The 22623-nt window shown below is 42.9% G+C and overlaps 1 protein-coding gene across 2 annotated transcripts in view; it reads right to left on the reverse strand.

The window, feature by feature from the left end:
* Ddx10 (DEAD-box helicase 10) overlaps window positions 1-22623 on the reverse strand; it is a 468305-nt gene that overhangs the window by 165040 nt on the left and 280642 nt on the right. Inside the window, exon 19 of one of the 2 annotated variants that reach the window (XR_008222819.1) lies at window positions 2376-2522. The exons of the other annotated variant lie outside the window; for it this stretch is intronic. The gene's annotated coding sequence lies outside the window, so the exon portion shown is untranslated. The remainder of the gene's footprint in view (window positions 1-2375; window positions 2523-22623) is intronic. 2 annotated transcript variants of the gene reach the window in all.

Raw genomic sequence — 22623 nt, forward strand, 5'->3', positions numbered from 1 at the left:
ACAAAATATCTTGGTGTAACTCAACCAAGTGAAAGACCTGTGTGACAAAAACTTCAAATCTTTGAAGAAAGAAATTAAAGAAACTATCAGAAGATGAAAGATCTCCCAGGCTCATGGATCTGTAGGATGAATATAGCAAAAATGGTCATCTTACTAAAAGCAATCTACAGATTCAATGCAACCCCCAACAAAATTCCAACACAGTTCTTTATAGGCCTTAGAAGGACAATTCTCAACCTCATATGGAAAAACAAAAAATTCAGGATAGCTACAACAATCCTGAACAATAAAATAACCATTGGATACAGTGCCATCTCTGATTTTAAGTTGTACTACAGAGCTATAGTAATAAAAACTGCATGGAATTGGCTTTAAAACAGATAGCCTGATCAACAGAATTAAATTGAAGACCCAGACATAAATCCACATACCTATGGGCACCAGATGTTTGATTTAAAATCCAGAAATACACACTGGAAAAAAAGATGGCGTCTTCAACAAATGGTGCTGGTCAGACTGGATGGTTGTATGTAAAAGAATGCAAATAGATTCATATTTATCACCTTGCACAAAACTAAAGCCCAAGTAGTTCAAAGACCTCAACATAAAACCAGACACACTGAACCTGACAGAAGAGAAAGCATGGAATGCATTGGCATAGGAGACAATTTTCTGAACAGAATATCAATAGCATAGACACTAAGATCAAAAATTATTAAATGGGACCTCATGAAACTGAAAAGCTTCTGTAAGACAAAGGATACCATCAATAGGATAAAATGGCAGCCTACAAAATGGGGAAAGATATTTAACAACTCCACATCCAATAGAGGACTAATACCAAAATATGTAAAGAAGTCAAGAAACTAGACATCAACAAACCAAATAATCCAATTAAAAAATAGAGTACAGATCTAAACAGAGATTACTCAACAGAGGAAACTCAAATGGCTGAGAAACTCTTTAAAGAAATGTTTAACATCCTTAGCCATCAGAGCAACAAAAACCAAAGCTAGTTTGAGATTCCATCTTACATCTGTTAGAGTGGCTAAGATCAATAACACAAGTGACAGCTCAAGCTGGAGAGGATGTGGAGCAAGGGGAATACTCCTCCATTGCTGGTGGGAGTGCAAACTTGTATAGCCACTATGGAAATCAATATGGTGGTTCCTCAGAAAATTCGGAATTGATGTACCTCAAGACCCAGCTATACTACTCTTGGGTGTATATCCAAAGGACACTCCCATCCTACCACAAGGATACTTACTCAACTATGCTCAACTCATTATAGCTTTATTCATAATAGCCAGAAACAGGAAAAAAACAAGATTCTCCTCAACCAAAGAATTGATACAGAAAATGTGGTACATTTCCACAATGGTGTATTACTCAGCTGTTAAAAAACAATGGCATCATGAAAATTTGCAGGCAAATGGATAGAATTAGAAAAAAAAAATCATCCTGAGTGAGGTAACCCAGACTCAGAAAGACAAATATGGGATGTATTCACTTATAAGTAGATAGTAGCCATTAAGTAAACAGTAACGATTAAGTACAATCCTTAGATCAAGAGAGGTTAGGTAAATAGGGCTCTATGGGATGCACGGATCTCAAGGGAAAGGGGAAATAGAATAGATTTTGTGAGTGGGCTAGGGTGCAGATGGAGACTGGAACAGGAGGGATCATGTTTGGGGGAGACAGGAGTATGGGGAGAGACAGCTGGAATTGGGAGGCACTTGGCAGTGTGGAAACCTAGTGCAATGGAAACTTGGAATCTATAAGGGTGACCCTAGTGAGGACTCCTAGTAATGGGGGATATGGAGTCTAAACTGATCATTCCTTGTAGCCAGGCAAGGCTTCCAGTGGTGGGACTGGTTGCATTCAGTTGAGTTGTTGGCCAAGGGAGTCCCATGGAGATCCCTAAAGAACCCAGGCTGATGCTAGGACAGAGGGTTGTTCCCCGAAAGCTGACAGCAGGGCCCCACTGCCGAGGACAATATCTACACAGCTCTTTGAACATGGAGAAGTCAAGCTGGTGCCTGCATGAAGCCTTCACCCCTACATTCTAATCTCTTTGATGCAGAAAGGTACTCTGCAGGCTACTGAAAGAGAAACCTGGACACCAACCCAGTCACAAAACCTTTGACCTACAATCTGTCCTGTCTGCAAGATGTGCGGGGGCAATGTTAGTGCAGAACTTGTGGGACTGACCAATCAATGTCTGATTTAACTTGAGTCCTACAAGAGGGAGTCCATGCCCAACACTATTTAGATGGCCACAAACCAAACACTAGATAACCCAGAGACCTAGGATAGAACCAAGCACTACTGGCAAAGAAAAATAAAAGATTCCTATGATATTCTGCTCTACTCACAGATCAATGCTGTGTCCAGTTGTCATCAGAGAGGCTCCCCCAGCAGCAGATGGGAGCAGATGTTAAGACCCACAGCCAGACATTATGCAGAGAGACAGTCTAAATTAGAGGTCTCCATCAGGTCCTCCCCTCCAAGCTCAGGGAATCCTGTGGAAGAAGGGGCAGAAAGACTGTAAGAGCCAGAGGCGATGGAGGACACCAGGAGAACATGGCTCACTGAATCAACTAAGCAAGTTGCAAATGAGCTCCCAGAGACTGAAGCAGCAAGCACAGGGCCTGCAGAGGTCTGTCTGCACCAGGTCCTCTGTTATCTTGGTGTTTTTGTGGAACTTGTAACTGTGGTAGTAGGTGTGTCTTTGACTCTTGCATACTCTTGGGAGTTTTTTCTCCCTGTTGGGTTGCCTTGTCCAGCTTTGGTGTGAAGGTTTTTGCTTTTTCTTACTGTATTTTGTTTTGTCATTTTGGTGGTTGTTGTCTCTTGGAGGCCTGCTCTTTTCTGAAAGGAGATGGAGGAGGAGTGGATCCAGGAAGAGGGTGCTGGCAGGAGTGGAGGGAAGGGGAAACTGTGATCAGGATGTATTGTATGAGAGAACAATCTATTTTTTAAAAAACAACAATATGGGGCTCAATCATTTACCAGAACCAAATAAAATGACTAGCTCCCCAATAAGATGCAGGCAAATCCGAAATCTGAATCTCCCTACTGCTGACTCTTGTCTCTACAGCTTAACAAATCAAGTTTGTTCAGGCTCATTCATTTACAAACGTTGGCTGACATCCAGCATTGCCAGTCTGAGCTCATGGGTCCCAAGGAGCTCCTTATGTCTGTGGTCTGTGGTCTTCCACAGCTAACAATCAGCTCCCTGATGCAGTGCAACTGCCATTTCCACTCTGGTCATGTTACCATAGGGATCACATCATAGTTCTTTGTAGGAACTAGCTGTAATGCTTTTGTTAATGGCCCATGGCCTCTGCTCTTGAGACAGCAGAAGTATTAGGCAGTGAAAGTACTTGCTTCTGAGATTCCTCTCCTTCACCCAGGATGAAGGAGGGCAGGGACAGAGAAGGGAGTGTGCCCATTGCACCAAAAGACCTTTCTACCAGTCCTGTTACTAAGTCAGGGAAATTAGATGTCTTTAGATGTTGAAGAAGGAGGTGCCATAATGCCACATCAAGGGAGGAAAGAATTAAGAGATCCTGGTCAAAGCACACCCAATTTTAGTTGGATGAGAAGAATGCATTCAAGAGATCGGCATAGTGACTAAAGCCAGTAACAAAAAAAAAGGAAAAGATTGCGAAAAACCACGGAAAGTGTAATGCAAAGGTTCTTATCTCTAAAAGGTAAGTACGTCTTTACAGTTGGAGTGTAAAATGTCCTTTATAGGCTTGTGTGTTTGAATACTTGGTCCTCCACTTACGAAGCTATTTTGGGAGACTGTTGAATCTTTAAGAGGTGAGGCTTGATTTCTTTCTCTCTTTCCTTGCCATGGAGATATGACTAAAGATGAGGCCTAGCAGGGAGAAGCAGACACACTGGAAGGGTGAGGAGGAAGAGCAAGTCTTAGAGGGCATAGCATGGACCCATTTCCAACCCAAACAATCTGGGTCTCTGGGTCTCTCTCTGTGTCTGTCTCTGTGTGTGTGTGTGTGTGTGTGTGTGTGTGTGTGTGTGTTAGCCAAGAAGATGGATGAGAATATGGCAGCTCACACTCCCGATGTGTGATGGCTACCATGCCTTTCCAGTTATGAAACCTTAAACTAAAATAAATCCTTCTTTTAGTAAGTTGCTTCTGTCAAGTATTAGGTTCCAGTGAGGAGAAAAGATATATATATATATGAAATTAAAAAAACTTTAATTAGTCCTGAGACTCCACATTACACCTAATGAACATATTCACTTTTATTTGCAAATTAAAAACAACTTTGAAAAACAAACCAGGAGTCAGGAGACCGGGGTTCTAGCTCAACTCAATCACCAGTGAAGCAGGATTCTAATTAGTCTTAACAATAAAAACATGGAGTCAGATATTGAGGGTGAAAGCTGAAAGATCAGAGCAGAGCAGCAGCCACTGGAGACTTCTTACCTCTATGAATCCTCAGACCAAAATGAGGGGACGGGGGCAAGATCCTGTCTCCACCTCCCTAGTGCTGGGATTAAAGGCATGTACCACCACCACCTGGCTCTGTTTCTCTTTTAGACTGGTTCAATTTCTTGTAGCCCAGGGTGGCCTTGAACTCCTCATCTTCCTGCTTCCTCCTCCCAAGTGCTGGGATTAAAGGTGTGTGCCACCACTGCCTGGCCTCTATGGTTAACTAATGGCTAGCTCTGTCCTTTGATCTCCAAGCAAGCTTTATTTGTCATAACACAAACAAAATATCATACAACAAATCAGCTCTCGGAAAAGACACAGTTCACAAAATCTCTCCAGGGCCTGTTCTTTCATCAATACATCAGTGGACTTAATCCAATGTGTTTTGTGTTCAAAACTGCCTCAGTATTTTGATAAGCCTTTGTGTTTCCAACTTGCAACTGTTTTCACCCCTATTGGACCACAGTGAGTAAGAGCTGTCAGGTAAAAGACACGAAAACCAAACAAGACTAAAAATGATACCCTGTCAGCAGCAGAATCAGAGGATGAAAGGCCCAGAGGTAAAGAGAAGATTCAGATCCTCAGGAAAAAAAAAAAAAAAAAAACCCACCATGACCTATGTATGGAGAAGCAAGCAAGAAGTAAGGCACACCGAGCAATGAATTTAGTCTGAGCTACATAGCTGATTAGGATTTATCTATCCCAAGCCAGAAAATACGGAGCCCAATGAAAAGGTCAAAGAATTGGGAGGCATTGGGCTTGGAGGAAAATTCAAATCCCAACAAGCACTCCTCTAAACACTTTAAGCCTTGTGGTTGGGCTGTGCATTCCAAAGCCACAGTGGGAGCCGTGAGAAATAAATGTGTAATGGAATATAATTGTTCTTTCCTCAGAGGGGTTTCCAGTATTTAAACAGATAATGAAAAGTGTGTGTGTGTGTGTGTGTGCGTGCGCGCGCGCACACGTGCATGTGTCCAAAGCACAAGAGGTCCGTGTGTGAGATACGAGAATCCTAGGGTTTATTTTGCACCCCATTTTGTTGTTGCCATTGTCCCATCCACAGGCTCGAGGCCACACTGCTGCAGTCCCCTCTAATCCCTCCGCTTTGATTCCGGGCAGAGCTCTATTTTCTTGGAGCTTAGGAGAAAGCTTACTTGTCACTTTTACAGACATTTGCTGACTACCTACAGGAAGTCAAATATTATGGCAGGAATTTAATATAGAGGTACATCAATGGCTAATTAAAAAGTCAGCTATCTTGACATTAATTTTCTGATTCCATTCCAGTTCCTTGCTGCTAAACAACCCAAGAAGCTTTCTGGAGAGTTCTAAAGACTGTGCTCCAGGCCTTGAAGGAATCTTAGTAAAATGAAGAAGAATGGAGTTCTTGTGCCAGGTCTACTGGTAACTTGTTTTGAGCCAAGGTTAGCAAAACTATTTGAGCTCTTAGCTTCTCTCTCTCTCTCTCTCTCTCTCTCTCTCTCTCTCTCTCTCTCTCTCTCTCTCTCTCTCTCTCTTTCTCTCTTTCCCACAGGATTCTGGGAGGAGCCAGTGAGTTGTTAACTGTGAAATCACTTTGAAATATGGTCTGGCTGATGACAAGCCAGAACCCTGCAACTGCAAGATGTAGATGTCATTGGAATCCAGGCTTCCATTCAGACAGGCTTCCTCAGCCATCCATGCTTCCATCAGCTGTCACTGTGCCTTCTCCTCAAACCATGGGAATTTCAAATGCTGGCACAGGCTCATCTGGAATTCACACACCCGAGCTCCAAGCAGACAAGGACATTCCGAAATTGGAAATGCAGGAAAATGGCAGGTGCTACTGCTCTTCATGAAAAATGAGTTTTAGAGATACAGCCTTGCTCCTCCCAAAGATGCCTGGGGTTTGTGGGTGATTTGTAATGCTTTCACTGAAAAGCCCTCATCCCCATGAACACATTTTGAAGATAGAAATCAATCTTACAAAATAACAGGGGGAGAAAATCTGTTAGGAAAAATGAAGAGGAAAAAAAACCCACCTTATTCCAGAATCCTTTCTACTAAATAAATGAGTTCCAGAGGGGGAAGGCCATATCCATATTTTCCCTTCATTCTTGCCATTCACTGATCAAGTATGAGAGGGAAGATTGAAGAGAGAAACTGTTACCCAGCTCTACCAGCCATTCCATCTCAATAATTCAGGCTGGATGCCATCAGAGAGAGAAAATATTTGTCATTTCACCTCAGAGACTTCCTCACCTTATCTTTGGCATCTGATACTATGTCAGTCTTCATCTACAGCAGGAAATAACTAAAACTCCCCCACAAAACCACTCACAAGAGCGGACCATGATACAATAGGCATCACTATGCAACATGGCAGCCACTGTCCCTCGGGTATAGTTGCCACATTTAAGTGAATACAGCAGGAACACAGTGGTGCACTTGGACTCCCAGGCCCAGCTGAACTGTGCCTCCGACTCTGAGACTAGGGAGTGATACACTGTGAACACTCTGAAAAGAATGCACAGCCTCACAGAATGCATGGCGGTAAGAATTTCACCCATTTCAGGAGGAGGTAAACTACTGATCCAGGTAGAATTCAGGAAAGGGTGTGGGGTAACGGTAGGAGGGTTAGAGGAGACTAGCAGTGGGCTGGGGAGAAAGGTTAGGAAGTATGTCCTTGGACGCACCAGTCTGAAATGGATGTCCACCAGCGTGCAGAGAGGTCTCCTCTTACACTGGGAAGTACCCACTCCTTTCCAATTAGACAGGTCTAGCCTCTTTTGGAGACCCTACATACCTTCATAAGAGTTTTGCAGTGACCTGAAGAACAGAAAAGCTCTGGAAAAGAAGTGTTGACATCTGCAGATGCTGCTGCTTTCCTCCTGTCCCCAGAGCCCGACAGACCTCCTCTTTTCGCCCTCTCCAGAGGAATCTTGTGGGGAGGGAACGTGGCTCAGGCTCATCAGCAAATCACTTACCCGCCATGAGTAAGGCTTTGAGTTTGATCCCAACACCACAAAACAGAAAAGTAAACAATGAACAATCATGTGGCCAAATGGTATTCTTCTCCAGTGTCCTTCTGACCCTTTCTCCATCTTAATAACTGCTTCTCTAAAATACACAATCCAAGCACAGCTGGTCTGGGAGAAAGTGATGTTATGAGTGCTCACAGTGAGTCAATAATTCAGTAGAAGCCAGGAGAGCACCGTGCTGGAATGCCACTGATGTATGGACAGAAGTCACAAAGCACACACTCTCTTTCCCCAGTACACCTGAAGGGCTCAATACACAAAACAGAGACCAGCCCCAAGGAGAAGCCTAGCCACATGCTCTGTATAACATGATAGAAAGATGGGATGACCTTGAAATGCACCCCAAAGAAGGTAACAGAGGCTGCATATGAAGAAGCATGCTGAAGAAACGCTATGGAGAACTCAGAAAAATAAGAGACAATATAGAGCCATCTAAGAATACTATGGAACTCACAGGCAAAGGCATCTCACCTCAAACCTCATGAAGAGGTCTGAAACCTGACATGAATACAATGAATCTCAGACAATAACTAATCCGGCCCCTTTAAACCCTACATTCCAAATCTTTAACAAGAGTCAAAGACAAATTAAGCTGATTCAACCAGAGGGTCTTTATCTGCTGGGTCAATGCACAGGAAAAGAATTGAAGGCTTTGCTACAGCATCCCATAACAGCCATGTTTACAGAGAGTAAATGTATGTGTATACACATATATATGTATATATACATATATTTGTATATATGTATATGTATTAAAAAGGTACAATATTTTGTCATACTCACATTTCCCATGTGCCTCTGCTGGTAATATCAGTAGGAACTCCAAATGGCTATTAAATGTGCTACCTACAAGTTTCCAAGTCAAGAGGCCATTTCAATAAGGCTTTATGAAAGGCAAGTTGAAAGAATTTGAGCTCCATCTCTGAAACTAGTGAACTTTACATTTTAAAATTATTCCTCCCACAGTCAGCAAATACTCTTTAACTATCCAAAAGCCAAGAACAAATGTAGGAGAGACCCGAGATGGCTGAATAAGAAAGTATACTCCCTAGGAGAACACAAGGAAAGGGTACAATCTGCTGTCCACACGAGCAAGGACAGACAATGGGCTTAATCAGGACTATGATAACGCAGTTCCTAAGTAGAGACACTCAGTCCAAAGGCCTAATGTAGGCAGTAGAAAATAAAAAGGCAGAGTTGGACCCAGGTTCAAATGTCTGCAAGGTGTTTATAGCAAAAGACAGCATCTCCTGACCCTGGCCCAAAGGCTGGATGATATCAGATTCAAGTGTAGCAGGCCAAAGTCAAGATTCCCAGCAGGAAAAACCTAAGTTTTGGACCTTGCTCCAAACTCTGGTTCGATTTGCACTCACTCTTTGGGTCTGCTCCTTTCCTTGATTGTCAAGGTCAAGACATCATTTGAAGGGCTAGGATGATGGATCAATGAGGTAAATGTCTTTGCAAAACCCTTAGTATAATGTATCACTCATTTGGTTCCCATCCTTATTTTCATACCAGTTGTTGATATATGAAGGGAAGGAAGATAAAGCTGACGATACATAAAGGAAAGATGCTGATCTAAGAATTGTAACACGGCTGGGTGGTGGCAGTGGCACGCCTTTAATCCCAGCACTCAGGAGGCAGAGCCAGGTGGATCTCTGTGAGTTCGAGGCCAGCCTGGTCTACAGAGCGAGATCCGGGAAAGGTGCAAAGCTACACAGAGAAACCCTGTCTTGAACCCTCTCCCCAAAAAAAGAATTGTGACATGACTGTCACAGCAATGAGCTCTGTGTCTTGAGAAGTCACCTCACACCCCATCACAGGTAAAATGAACAAGATGACCTCTGAGATGTCTTTTGGCAATAATGGCATTCAGATTTCAAGATGGGGGTGGATGAAGATGCTAAAAGGAAAATGTCAGGGTATAGCAAGATATTAGCCTCAAGGAAGACCAGAATGGCTCAAGTAGGTTAGAACTTAATTAGGTTCGATGGGTAACCATCTCAGTACTGGAAAATCTGAGGATTAAACAAAACAACCTTGGGTTGTACATAAAAGAGTTGGGGGATGCAGAGAGGAAAGGCGGGGGAAAAGAGACAGCACTCTCCTAAAGTCACATTGACAGGTTTCAAGTCTCTTATACACCAAGACAGACTTTAAGGCACTGACCACTGACCCTTTTACTGGATAATCCAGGAGACTCCATCATGGAGTACCATGATCCTCACATGCACAGTAGACAGGCAAGAAGAGCACACAGGCAATAAAGGCAAAGTAGCAACCAGCTTGGGAAATGTGTTGGCCTCCTTCAACATACAACACATACCTATTCTCCTCGTAGTTAGACAGGGTCCTCATCCCTGTTCCAAGTGTTATAAGTCCCTCCTTCCAACAAGACAACTGGCCTGATCCCTGCTCAAATTAGAAGCATACCATTTAGTATCAGTGGGAGCTGCTGGGGCAATTTATAGGGGTGAGAGGACCTAGCTGGGTTGAAGATGCCACAGGCTATTCTTCCGATTCCTTCCTAGTCTCAAGGATAGACATCCTACCAAGAAAATGGATTTAACAACATGCCATGAGATGAGAGGGGAGTGACTTTTCCCTATTTGCACTTCTTCACACATAAAGGCACAAAACACCTACCCATTAACCACCAGAAGTGTCACACTGGGACTATTTCAGAGTCGCATCTGAAAAGTAATAAAATGTCTTTTAATACTCCACAAAAGGACAATTCTTTGCACTCATCCTTAATTATGCTCTGCCTCTCTGAAATGCCTCCAGACCCCACAGTCTCTCGGGAGTGCCAGTAGAGACAGTTCCAAGGCAATTCCAGTCTAGCCCTAGTCCTCGCCCATTCAATGACACCATATACTCTTCTGCACTTCCACTACCCTTCACATGCACTCTGCTGAATTCATGGTTCTGCTTGGCCAGTTCCACCTCATTCTGAGATGGCAATGTAAATGTCTCTTCCACCTAGAATTCCACTGGTGAGTGCCAAGGTTAACTTGAGCGCCCTTTCTTACGTAGACCGTCACATGTCTCAGCAACCACTGATCCTACTGCCTTTGTCTGTTGACTTATGTGTCTTCTCCACTCACCTGCCAGCTCCTTGAGGACAAAGACTCATTCTCAGTCACTTAGTGCAGTAGTGGCATATAGAAGTTCTCAATTAATCGTTGAAAAAAATAAACCAATCAATCAAACCACATCAATGGTTGGGATAAAAAAACTATTTGTGTCTACTCACATACAAACTAATAAACCTGGTAGGAGAGAAGCAGAATTCCCAGCCTGAAAAATGAGTGCACTCCCTAGAGTGAGCCAGCTGGGTGATTGTGGAGCCAGAGACCACAGCTGCTGAATGGGGAAAGGAAAGCCTGCCAAAGTCACATCCAATTCCCCTTAGAAGAAAAAAAAAAAGGAAGGGACCCACATTTTACAGAGCATATGAAAATATCTTTTATCCTGGGGGAGAGGGAGCAAGAGGCTTACAAGTTGACATCGTCACCTTGTGGGTAAGAAAGCGGAGGCACAGGGAAACTAATAACACATCAAGCACATAGCAAACTTGTATTAAACTTGGTCCTGCTGATTTCAGAGTCCATACCCTTTTTTTTCCCCTTTTCTATTCTTCTCATTGGAATTTTCCAGGTTCCAAATTTTCCAAGATGTTCCTTTCCACATTCTGGGGAACATGATGCTGTCTGGGAAGCTCAGCAGCCCTAAAGTCAGGACTTTTAATAGGGAAGGTATCCCTAAATCAGTAAGCAGATGCACAGGTGCCCTTTACAAAGGGCCCAAAATGATCTTGTCTTTGAAAGCAGTTCAGAGAAAACAGTTAAGATTAACAGAAAGGAATGTGCAGGGAGACAAGCAGAGGAGAGTCAAGAGAAAAGCAGATCTGGGAAAGGCTCCTCCAGAATGATGACTGATGGAACAATGTTGTGTGAGCATACCTGCTTGTTCCCCAAAAACACAACCCCCAAACAGAGCCGTCTTGAACTGTCATTACCAAGAGGGCCCCACCCAGTTATCAGCTCACAGTCTCTTCCCTTCAAAGTCAAAGGTATTGAATGTGGAAAGAATGGCTTAGCGGAAATTAAAATGCATCCAACGCCCAGTCAAATGAAAACGCTACAGTCCCAAGGCCAAAGAATATTCTTGGCCTGGATGGCATTCACCACCCTAAATTTAGCGAACTGGCAAGCTTTTTAAGGAGCATCTTATTCAACCTTTTGCAAGCCAGCGATCTACCTCCTAATGTGCAGCCTGCTTCCCCTCTGAAGCTGAACACACTGTCCTTGGCTTTGTCGTGGGAGAAGCGATGCCAACAAAAGCTCTGCTGTTCTCACCTAGCCCTGCCTGCCCAAGCAGCATTTGGATGGGCTGCTGCTTTAAGGCCACTGCCAAAGGGCCCCTCTTTCCCAGAAAGCCAGTGCACTCTACCACACACACACACACACACACACAGAGAGAGAGAGAGAGAGAGAGAGAGAGAGAGAGAGAGAGAGAGAGAGAGAGAGAGAGAGAGAAACTGCAGTGCCTTTTCTTAAAATTATTTTTTATTTTTGAGATTGTAATATATTTACATCATTTCCCCCTTCCCTTTCCTCCCTCCAAATCCTCCCCTATACCCCTCCCTGCTCTCTTCCAAATTCATGACCAATTTTTTCATTAATTGTTGTTACAAGCATACATATACCTATTCCCATATTCATAAGTACAACCTGTTCAGAATTAAGTTACTTGTCTGTACGTTCTTGATCTTTATAACCCAAGATGCAGACTTTTGCATTCATCTTTCTAGCTTCAAAAACTGCCTTTTTAGAATGAGAAAACTTCAAGAAGAATTTTCATAACCATTAACATAACCCAGGTCTCTGCGGAGTCTAACATCACTGGTTTCATTTCGTCCAATGATGACCACATGGGTACTGAGTGGCAGCACAGGCAGCTGGGAGGAGCGCAGCCTTGGAATCAAATCTTCATAGAAAGTCTCAGGCACTCAGGCAAGCCTCAGCAGGTTCATATGCAGAACAGAGGTATTGAGATGTATCTTTGCTCAATAAATGAAGCTAACATTATTCTTGGGTGGATATTGATTTGGGGAATTTTTAGAATCAAGGAGTGAAATGCACAATTCTTGAACCTTTCAGAAGCCAAGAGCTAGAGGCAGTTCTGAGGAATTAGTGACTAAAAATGATGTCAAGGAGCTGGATGAGATGGCTCAAGGGTGAAGGGACTGCTGCATTGTACTGATCCCTGGTATCCAGGTAAAAATCTAGGCGATGTGGCATATGTCTAACTCCAAAACTAGGGGCAGAGATTGGCAACTCTCCAGATCTCCAGAGCTTGAGTGCCATCCAGTTTAGCCAAATTGGAGAGTTCTAGATTCAGTGAGAAATGCTGTCTCAAGAACATGAGGTAAAAAGTGATAGAGAAAAGACACCAAAGGTTAACCTTTGGCCTACACAAGCACAAACAGGTACACATATATACACCACACACATACATATATATGCTTGCACACAAAAGTGGTATCAAGATTCAATTGAAACTGCTATCAGACTTAATGAGAGTCACAGTTGGGCATCCACAAAGGTCAATAGAGGATGTGGGAAAAGGAGGAAGAGATGCAGGACCATCCAACCTAGGGTAGTGGCTTAGACAGCCAATCATGTTTCAGCCATCTTGAAGCAACTTCTGAACTCTTCCAAACTGTATTCTAGAACTTACAACCCTGTCTTGTGTTTGAAAACAACTTTCCCTATTTATAAAACACAGAGTAAAAGGTGTAAGAACTATATTTAAAATCCCAACCATTGTTATTCATATATGCCATACCTTTAATACAGCCTCATGAACAGTATGACTCGAAATAAAATGACCTTCCCTTCTCAGGGACCTGGGTCCTTGCAAGAAGGAATGTCACCAGTGAGAACCCCTTCACACACCCCCAAAGTATCTGCTCTTGCTCATCAATTTCTATTTCCAAATGAAGTTTTCTAAGCCCAAGACAGCCAGTTTGCCGGCATTCTTCAAACTAGGCTACCCATCCCAAGAGGCTCTTCAACTTCCTAATGAGGTGCTGACCCAGAAGCCCTCTTCTCATCTCGGCAAACACTGTCCTTCTCTGATGTCTCACCCTCGATACTCACAGTGCCTGTCTAAGCTCTAACTTGGGTTTTCTTGACTCTGCTTCTGGAACCTTCTCCACTATCTATTACTTCTCTATCTAAGCCTTCTCTCACTGGCCTGGTCCCCACCTCAGCAGAATCCACTAGGTCCAGTTACCCCTGAGCTTTCCATTGGCTTGACCTTTCTGTTTCAGTTTCTGCTGACCTCTGACTCTGTTTTCCCAAGACACTTGAGCTTGCTCTGTACTATGGTGTTTGCTCACACCACTGCTGACACACACCTCTGGGTTTATTCATTATTGTGTCTTTCTTCTAGCCTCCCTACCTGATTTTAGCTCAGGGACTTACTAGTAGGTGGTCAATATCAAGCCTATCCCCCACAATAAATCCAGATTTTTCATTTAGTCACAGTTACCAGTCCATGTGTCACCTGAAAGCCACTGCTATCCTTTGCCTTTATTCTAGACTTTTCTTGTTGTTCATCACACATCCAGTCTGTCTGTCCTAGGTACTTGCCCTTCTAAAGACAAAACTCTACCTTGATAACTACTGTCCTTAGTATTGTCTGACTTGTACTTTCTATGTTATACCTAATGTCAAGTTCAGCATACAGGATAATCCACAGCAAAGAGACCCTCAGCAGACCACCATGACTTTAATTCAATAAAGCATGAAGTCAAACTATGATGAAGAAAACTATCAACTGAGAGTGCAAGCTCCATGAGAGCCGGGGGGTTACTTTTTTTTTTAATTTTTTTTTTTTAATCATTGTGTCCCTTGCACTTAAATCAGTGTTTGATGTATAATCCACTCTTTTTTTGTTTTTTGTTTTTTGTTTTTTGTTTTTTCAAGACAGGAGTTCTCTGTGTAGCTTTGGTGCCTGTCCTGGATCTCACTCCATAGACCAGGCTAGCCTCGAACTCACAGAGATCCACCTGGCTCTGCCTCCCAAGTGCTGGGATTAAAGGCGTGCATCACCACCACCCAGCTGTAAAATCCACTCTTAAGAATAAATGAATGAAAAATAGGCTCGATAGAATTCAGCTAAAAACAATGATTGAAAGAAAACATTTTTATAATTATACTCCAATTAGTTGACTTCTCAATATACTGTTACATTTATATTAAGTCATGGATGGTTTCTAACACCTTGAGATAATGGATTCATTGTTTGGTATCTACTCCCATCTCAATCTTTAAATTGATTTTTCCTTCAAGCTCTACCCAAATCACCTTGAAGTTTTGTTTAGTATGATAAATAGCACAAGTCCAACACTAAACTTAAGTTCCTTACTTAGAACACTATGAATTTGCCTGTTGAACTTGAAGGCAAGGCAGAATGAACTGGAAAGGAGACTGTATTCCCTTGAAAATGGTATGTGTGTAGGTAGGTTGGTAGACTGAGTGTTAGTTAGATCTGAGAGTTCATGGACAGCATTTATCTGGCTTCAAATGTTGGCTCGGCAGGCACAGGGGCTCCCTCCATCTCACACACCCTCCCCTACAGCCATGGAGCATCCAGCTCCACGTGTTCCTCCTAATGTGGGCAGGATCTACCTGCTGCTTCTCAAAATGTGAGTGGTTTCATTGGATTCATTCAAGACTAAAGCTCAGACAGAGGTTCAGCAAACCAAGATGATGGCAGAGAGCATCCACTTTGTCTAACATCAGAACAGAGGAAGGTAACGTTTTATGGACGATCTTCCTCCTTTTGAATTTCTGACACTAGTGTAACTTCCATTTCCTCCCCCAAAAGTTGAACAAAAATAGATTTATTTTAGCCTGGTCTGGAGGGAGACCAGAGTACTTTTTTTAATAGGTCGTATTATCATAATTTAAATTAATGTTCTTCCTTGGGTTTTAATATGATCATTTTTATCCCTGATGATCTTTTCGTAACTTTTTAAAAGGCTGTAATCTAGGATTTCGAAACCCCTGGGGAAAAGAGGTGCTGAGTTTGATTAATTTTATGTCATGCTTTTGGGTAGATGACATTCTTCATTTTTATTTTAGTGGAGAGAGGCACCAAGATCACAGATTTCACCTCCACTCATTAGACATGCTTGGTCCTGGGATCCCTCCAGGCCTTGGCAGTAACTATTCTTTGTAAAAAGTATCTAAACAATAATTATAATAACCAATTTCCACCAACAGCACTTTTTAGCACCGTGGCATATCCAAATGGCTAATAAATCATATCACTATAAGAAATTCCAGGTGCAAACACATGACAGGAAGGGGAACCTGGGAAAGCCTCTCCCACCTACCAGCACTCTTCATCATGTATAGCCATGCCCAGATGCAATCTTGGGTCTAAGTCTGTCTTAACTTGCTGTCTATAAATTGAAGGGTACCAAACAGTGGCCTTGCTACACTTGTCTTGAATTACATAGGTCAAAAGAACTGCGGTCCAGGAAGCCAGCAAACACAATCATCTTCCAAAGTCTCAACTCACTCTATGATATTTCCATATTAAGGAAGGTCATGTGCAAAACTCCAATCAAAAACATCTAACTCCTCAGGAGCAGTGTGATTCATCTGACAGGCGGTTAAACAAAATCAGATCAGAATGGTTTCCCCAAGGTCACAATTAAAATGTGCATTACAGTTGAAAGGCATGGAACTCATAAGCAGCAAGATGACCCGAATTAGGAACAGCTGAGTCTCAGTAGAGCCCAGCAGTGTCATGTGCCACATTAAGGAAATGAGCCAGGGCTTCTGCCGAGCCCACAGACAGGAAACAGAAATGAAGCAGGAACCTCAGCAGTGTAGAAGAGTTGCACCAGGTGGGAAAAGGCTAAAGCCTAAATGTAAATACGTGGGTAGGCAGATTGCTCCTGAGTGGCCAGAAAAAAAAAAGTCTGAGTTGGGAGAAGGAGGATTAAAAAGGAGGTGAACCAGATGGCAGAGAGCTATGCGAGCCATGTTGCAGCTCCTGGGTGGACACCAAGGATAAAATGGACTCCACGCTGACTCAAATTTCCAGCTAATTTTATTGAAATGCCTAAGGAACTTGCCCTGGGAAAGTTGAGTTTATATTTCCCTTCTCTGCTTCCTTTGTTATTCTTTCATTTTGTTCGCATTCCTCAGACCTGTCAGTATCCTTAATATCCCAGAACATAGCACCCTATGCAGCTTTCCACTCAATAAATGGCCATTCCTTGAATCTAATATCTGAGATAAGAAACAGACAGGCTTAGATGGAGTGTTCTATTATACCGCCCACTCTATTTCCTATACTTCAGGAGACAGCTAAGTAAACTTTGTACATGCTTTGATTTCCTATACAAGAAGTACCAATGATGCAAGCCTAAAGTGCTAACTATGGATGTCAGTCAACTGCTCCCTCGGTGTTTGTGGAAATGGGCCTCAAGAATCAGAACAAATGGAAAAGGAAGAATTCTTGACAGAGAAAACTACTCTTAAACACCATTATTGAGCAAAGCCATGGTTCCAAGCAGGTTTCAACCATTTCTACAAGAAAAAAAATACGTGTACATATCTCGATTGTAAAAGAGACAAAGGTGCGGGTGCTCTGAGACAGTCTGTCTCCCCTCATCGCCCTCCCTCCCCCCCCCCCCCCCCCGTTTCTTCCATGGCAGCCATTCCAGAGGCATGGCTATAGAATCCCAGTGCTATATAAAGCATGATTGGAAAACACTAGTGCGTACTTAAATGCATAGGCTTCCTAATCAAGAAACCCTAATTTCAAACCTAATTTGCCCATGTAGCACCTGCGTGAATTCACTCAGACTAAGCTAGACTTCTGCTCCTCGCCTATAAAACAGAAATGATAACAGCATCATCAATGGGAGTCTGGGAGGTTATATAAGAACACTTACAAAATACTTAGCCTTTCTTCGCCTACACTAAGAATTCAGTAAGTTCCAAATATTTTTTAAATGACGCATCTAAAAGAATATTGGAGGTTTTTTTTTTTTTAGTAGAGGCAAGAATCTGTAACCGTTGCTTTTAACATCTCCTAGAATATTGTTTCCAAATTGTGTTCAGCAAAATATTACTGCCATGAAATATTTCAAGTATCTCGAGTTCTGTGGCCAAATTTATTAGGAAAACGTTGTGTCTAATAAAACACCCCAGAGATGCACAGTGCATAATCAGGGCCAAGTATCTGAGTCAGAAGCCCATCAATCACAAGATGAAATTCCATCTTGAAGAGATGACTCTTGCTACGAGTGAAGCGTGGAATGGAGCAGGCAGAATGGGTGACAAGGACATGAAGTAGGGGCCACTGCAGCCATCGGGGAAAGGATGATGGCTGCTTAAGCGGGTGGTATAAATGGAAAGGGTCAGCTTCTAGAGAGAATGGGCAAGAGGCCAAGGGCTGTGTCAGAGTCAGCGATGTACCCCAGGCATCTGATTGACCCAGATGATGGGTTTAGAGGTGGTACTCTCAGGAGAGATGGATTACGAGAGCCAAAATAGGTTAGGCCAAGAGAAGTCGTGCTTTGCACTAATGTTCATTTTTGAGGGAGAAAGCCCATTTAAACTGACCAGCATAAGAAGTGAGTGTGCTAGCTCATGTATTGGAACAGTAATGTCTTTTTTTTAAACCAAGTTAAAGCAAGCTTTTTAGTAAAATTTAAATACTGATCAAGATAGAATTTGGTCAGGACCTCTCCTGGAAACTTGCCAACTAAGTGGCCTGGAGACATGTGTTAGCGGGTCTTATATGGACAAAACCCATGGGCCACTGTACTTTCCCATGAGGCTTTGTTGTTATTTTTAAGGACTACAACTCCTATATCTTAATAACTGGCAGTCCTTCTTTGGGGCCCTCTTCTCACTTCCTGTTTCCTTGAATCTACTGGTGCCACTGTCCCCTGTGGAGGCAGACTGAAGTTGCCCTGATTTGAAGTCTAACAATCAAAAAAGTAAATGAATATCTTCTCCACTGACATGTTAGAAGAATATGGGTCCCAAATGAGTCCCCATCCCCACCCCTGCACGAAGAGTTGTGACTGTAAAGGATATTCTCTCTGAGAGAATGGGCTCTATGATCGGCAGAAGGAAAAATGCATGTTGGAGAGGGGAAGAAATATTCGCCACAAGATATACACCAACAATTTTGTACAATAAGCAATGGAGTGCAGAAGTTACTATTTAAATATAGCTTCTAAAGGATGTTTATTCCAAATACCACCATTGAACCCTCTTCTGTAAGGCTTAATTTCAAAGATTAGTATTAGGAGAATCTCTTGACAATCACAAAGCCCTCTCTATGGGTGTATGTAGAAATACATGAAAAGAAGTATGCCAACCCCATCTTTCAGGTAAGTTAAGCCAAAACATAGAGTAGGGGATTTATAAAGCCAATTCTCCAGCTGAGGTCTTTGGATATTAAATTCCATACGTGATGTGATTGTTGACGTAACACAAATCTGAGCTAGGGATATAGTCTTCCTGTGGACATGGGGAAAGAAGAGGTGAGACATAGACTATTTAGTCCACTTTGGATAAAACTTAGTTTATCTGGATAATTCAAATAATTATTTGAAGAAAGTTCTTTTGTCTGTAAGGAAGAGAAAGTGTTCTCCAATTCTGCCTCCACTTGAGATGATGTCTCATTACATGGAATATAGCATGATACTCTTGGAGACCTTCCTTAAGAGAAGGCGTGTCCTCGGGCACTACCGCACTTTGGGCAATGTCTCTCTCCACCCTGGGGCTTCTGTCATCTTTGTTCTGACATCTGTGCCAACATAGTTAAATAGCTGTCCTCTTCCTCTTCTCATCTCTCTCCCCCCTTTGCTCTCTCTCTCCCTCCCTTTCTCTTTCCCACTCTCTCTTTCCCTTCCTATCTTCCCCCTTCCTCTTTGCTCCCCCCACCACGCTAGAGAACCACTAAGGTCTGACTGTGCTCCCCACCCCCACTCCCCTGGCCTTGGACTGAGAAATGCACACCTCAGTCCTTGAACAAAGCCACCTCACTCCCAGATTGAGACATTTCTCCGGACAAATGCTCTTGGTGGACTCTCAGCCGGGTCTGGGATGCTCCTATATAGCCAAGGACTCAAGGTTGATTCAAGGGAACCAAATCTTCAAGTGTTTTCAGCTTGTCCAGGTTGGTAATAGAGTCTTTTAGGTTTGAAACTTGTCTCGTTGGATGTAAACAAATTAAAGGAGGGATTCTAAAGGAGGAGTGAGAGAGGCCACCCTCTCCATGTCTGAGCACTTCTCTAAATCCTACCCTTACTGGACTGGTGCTTGGGAAGGAGAGGAAGGGGGCACACATACTGCTCTCACCTCCTTCCTCTACCTTTCCCTGTATCTGATGATACACCCTGGATTGAAGATGGGGAGTTTTAGCTAGATCAATGCTTCTCAGATTTTAGTGTGCACCAGAGGGCTTGTTTACAAAGAGATATCTGAGCTCTACCCCTGGAGTATGACTAGGACAAAGCTGGAAGCTTGCATCTGTCAGCTTGCCCAGTGGTGCTGATATTGCTGGTCTGGAGAAATACAAAGTCACTCTTCCCCACCAATCTCGTGGCTAAACCCTACTGCAAACAAAGAGACTGATTTTCTTCTATACATTGAAACTTCTTTATGATATGAATTCTCTCTTGAACAAAGGTGATTTCTCTACCTATTTGGAAACTATAATAAGACTCCTACAAGCTTAGGCCATCATATGTTTGATAGGATCTAGATTAATTTCCTTCATCAAGCTTAAATGCCCAATACTCAATACTACATTTGATTTTGTGAAAGAGACTAAATATTGATCAGTATCTCTTCTTTTCATTTCTTTAGTAACATTCCTGCAGGCAGCTGAATATCTTTAGCTGAGCTAGGAGACACACATCATCAACTCTGAAAGAAGAAAAACATTGCATGAACATATTTTTCAAAAGCATGTCCCTTTCAATGTAAGTTTTTCTTACAAACAAACAAATGAATAAATAAATAAATATTCTTGTTTCAGTTATAGCTACATTTCCCCAGTGTCTCCCGCTTTATACAGAAGCTCAATGCTTAATTGCAGGTTCAGTTGTGTATTTGGGGCAATATTTTCTAGAAAGCTGCCCCTCATAATCACTGTATTCAGTTCTCTTCATTCCTGAGTCCCTTTCTTCCTCCTTGATTGAATGTAATTGGCCTCCATAATCTCATAGGGAGTGGCACTATTAGGAGGTGTGGCTTTGTTGGAGTAGGTATGGCCTTGTTGGAAGAAGTGTGTCACTGTGGGGGTGGGCTTTGAGGTTTCCTATGCACAGTATACCACCCAGTGTCTCAGTCAACTTCCTGTTGCCTCTTACTCCTCCACCACCATGTCTGCCTGCATGCCGCCATGCTCCCTGCCATGATGATAATGGACTGAATCTATGAAACTATAAGTGATTGCCCTCAATTAAATGTTTTCCTTATAAGTGTTATCATGGTCATAGTGTCCCTTCATGGCAATAGAAACCCTAACTAAGACATTCTTGTTGTAAAATGTTTTACAAAACAAAACAAACAACAACAAAAACTATTTTGGAAGGTACCTGTGTCACCAACACAACACCATAGACATTCCTTTTTAAAGTGTCAACCCTTCTCAGCTATCCTGAAGGAAGCAAAAGGAAGGGTCAAGGTTCAAGATCAAATTCATGAGAAAGAAAAGTGATGCTATCCAGAATTAGGGGACATAAAGGGTAAGGGAGAGAGAGGCCTTGTTCAGGAGTGCAAGGAAAAAACAAACAAACAAGCAAAACAATGTTTGGGAACTAGGTAGGCTGGGTAGGATGTGTGTTGGGGGATACTATCTCTGTGGTTAAGCATACCAAGGAGAAGGAACCAGGAAGGAACAGAATGGGCAGTCATGGGGGGTGGCCTGGGGGTTTCCTCCTCTGCTTCCAATATGCTCCTTTCCCCAACTATGACAAATTTTTCCATCAGGTTAGCATGGAGGTATGCCTGGAGGTCTGCATTCTTGATAAGTAGGTTCTACTCTTTGAGAGGACAAAGGAGTAGAGAAGGGAGTTCATGAGTGCTCCTTGGAATGTGTAAGCCCAGATTTGGAGTCACCCAGAAGCCAAAAACCATCCTGAGCCTACAAAACTGGAAAAAATTTAAGCAAAATCCCCAAAGGAACAGATAGGTGAGGTTTCTAAGCCACTGGTGAGCCTCAGAGCTGTTTAAAGCTGCCACAGCTCAGTGACAAGACCAGAGTCCTCACAATGGACTCTAAGGCTCTAGACCCTGGAGACAAATGTTTCTCTGCCTGCATAGCACATATGGCATCCCACATCCTTTGGAGGCACCAAGAAGTCCCCTCAAGAGGCAGGAACAGTGTGATTCCTGGCCACAATCTCTCTCATTCTGTTTCAAATGAATCCTCCCTAGGAAAATATTAACTCCCCAAAATTGCCAAGATGGACAAAGACAGACATGTTTTTCTTCAAAGGCTTAAATTTATGATACTAACAGCCAGAACTGCACTTAGCCTTCAGGCAGAACAAGGACAAAACCATCCAGCCTCCAACCCCTGTCCTTGCTTCCCCAAAGCTTTCAAAGAGAAGGAAAAGGAGCAAATGCCAGCACACACATGAGCTCAAGACCAGTCTTAGCAGCCAAGGACCCTAGGGAGGCCTCTGGCCCATCCCAACAGAGGACCTTCACCATCTCCTGCAGATGAGCACAGAGTCCTGCCATGCTTTACTGATGGCTACTCTCTGTCCACAGAAGATCACCTTTGTACTATTTAAAACACAGCAACAAAACTGTCATCAGCAAAGACAAATGCGTCAACAGGTGGACATTTCCCCTATGTACCTAGCATGAAGGAGCCAAGTGACCTCAGATCAGTCACCTCCTCAAGCTTCAGATTGCTCACATGGAAAGTCAGAGGCTCGGCTAGACTCCTGTTGCTACCTGCCTGTCCTCCCAACACTGACATGATAAGAGATGAAGGGTCCTCTTTAGTGATTTCAGCCCCTTTCTCATGACTGATGGGCTCTGCATAGCCCACCACGGCTCTTATTTG

Source organism: Peromyscus californicus, unplaced genomic scaffold (genome assembly GCF_007827085.1).
Source record: "Peromyscus californicus insignis strain IS unplaced genomic scaffold, ASM782708v3 Scaffold_11__1_contigs__length_118956290, whole genome shotgun sequence".
Lineage (NCBI taxonomy): Eukaryota > Metazoa > Chordata > Mammalia > Rodentia > Cricetidae > Peromyscus > Peromyscus californicus.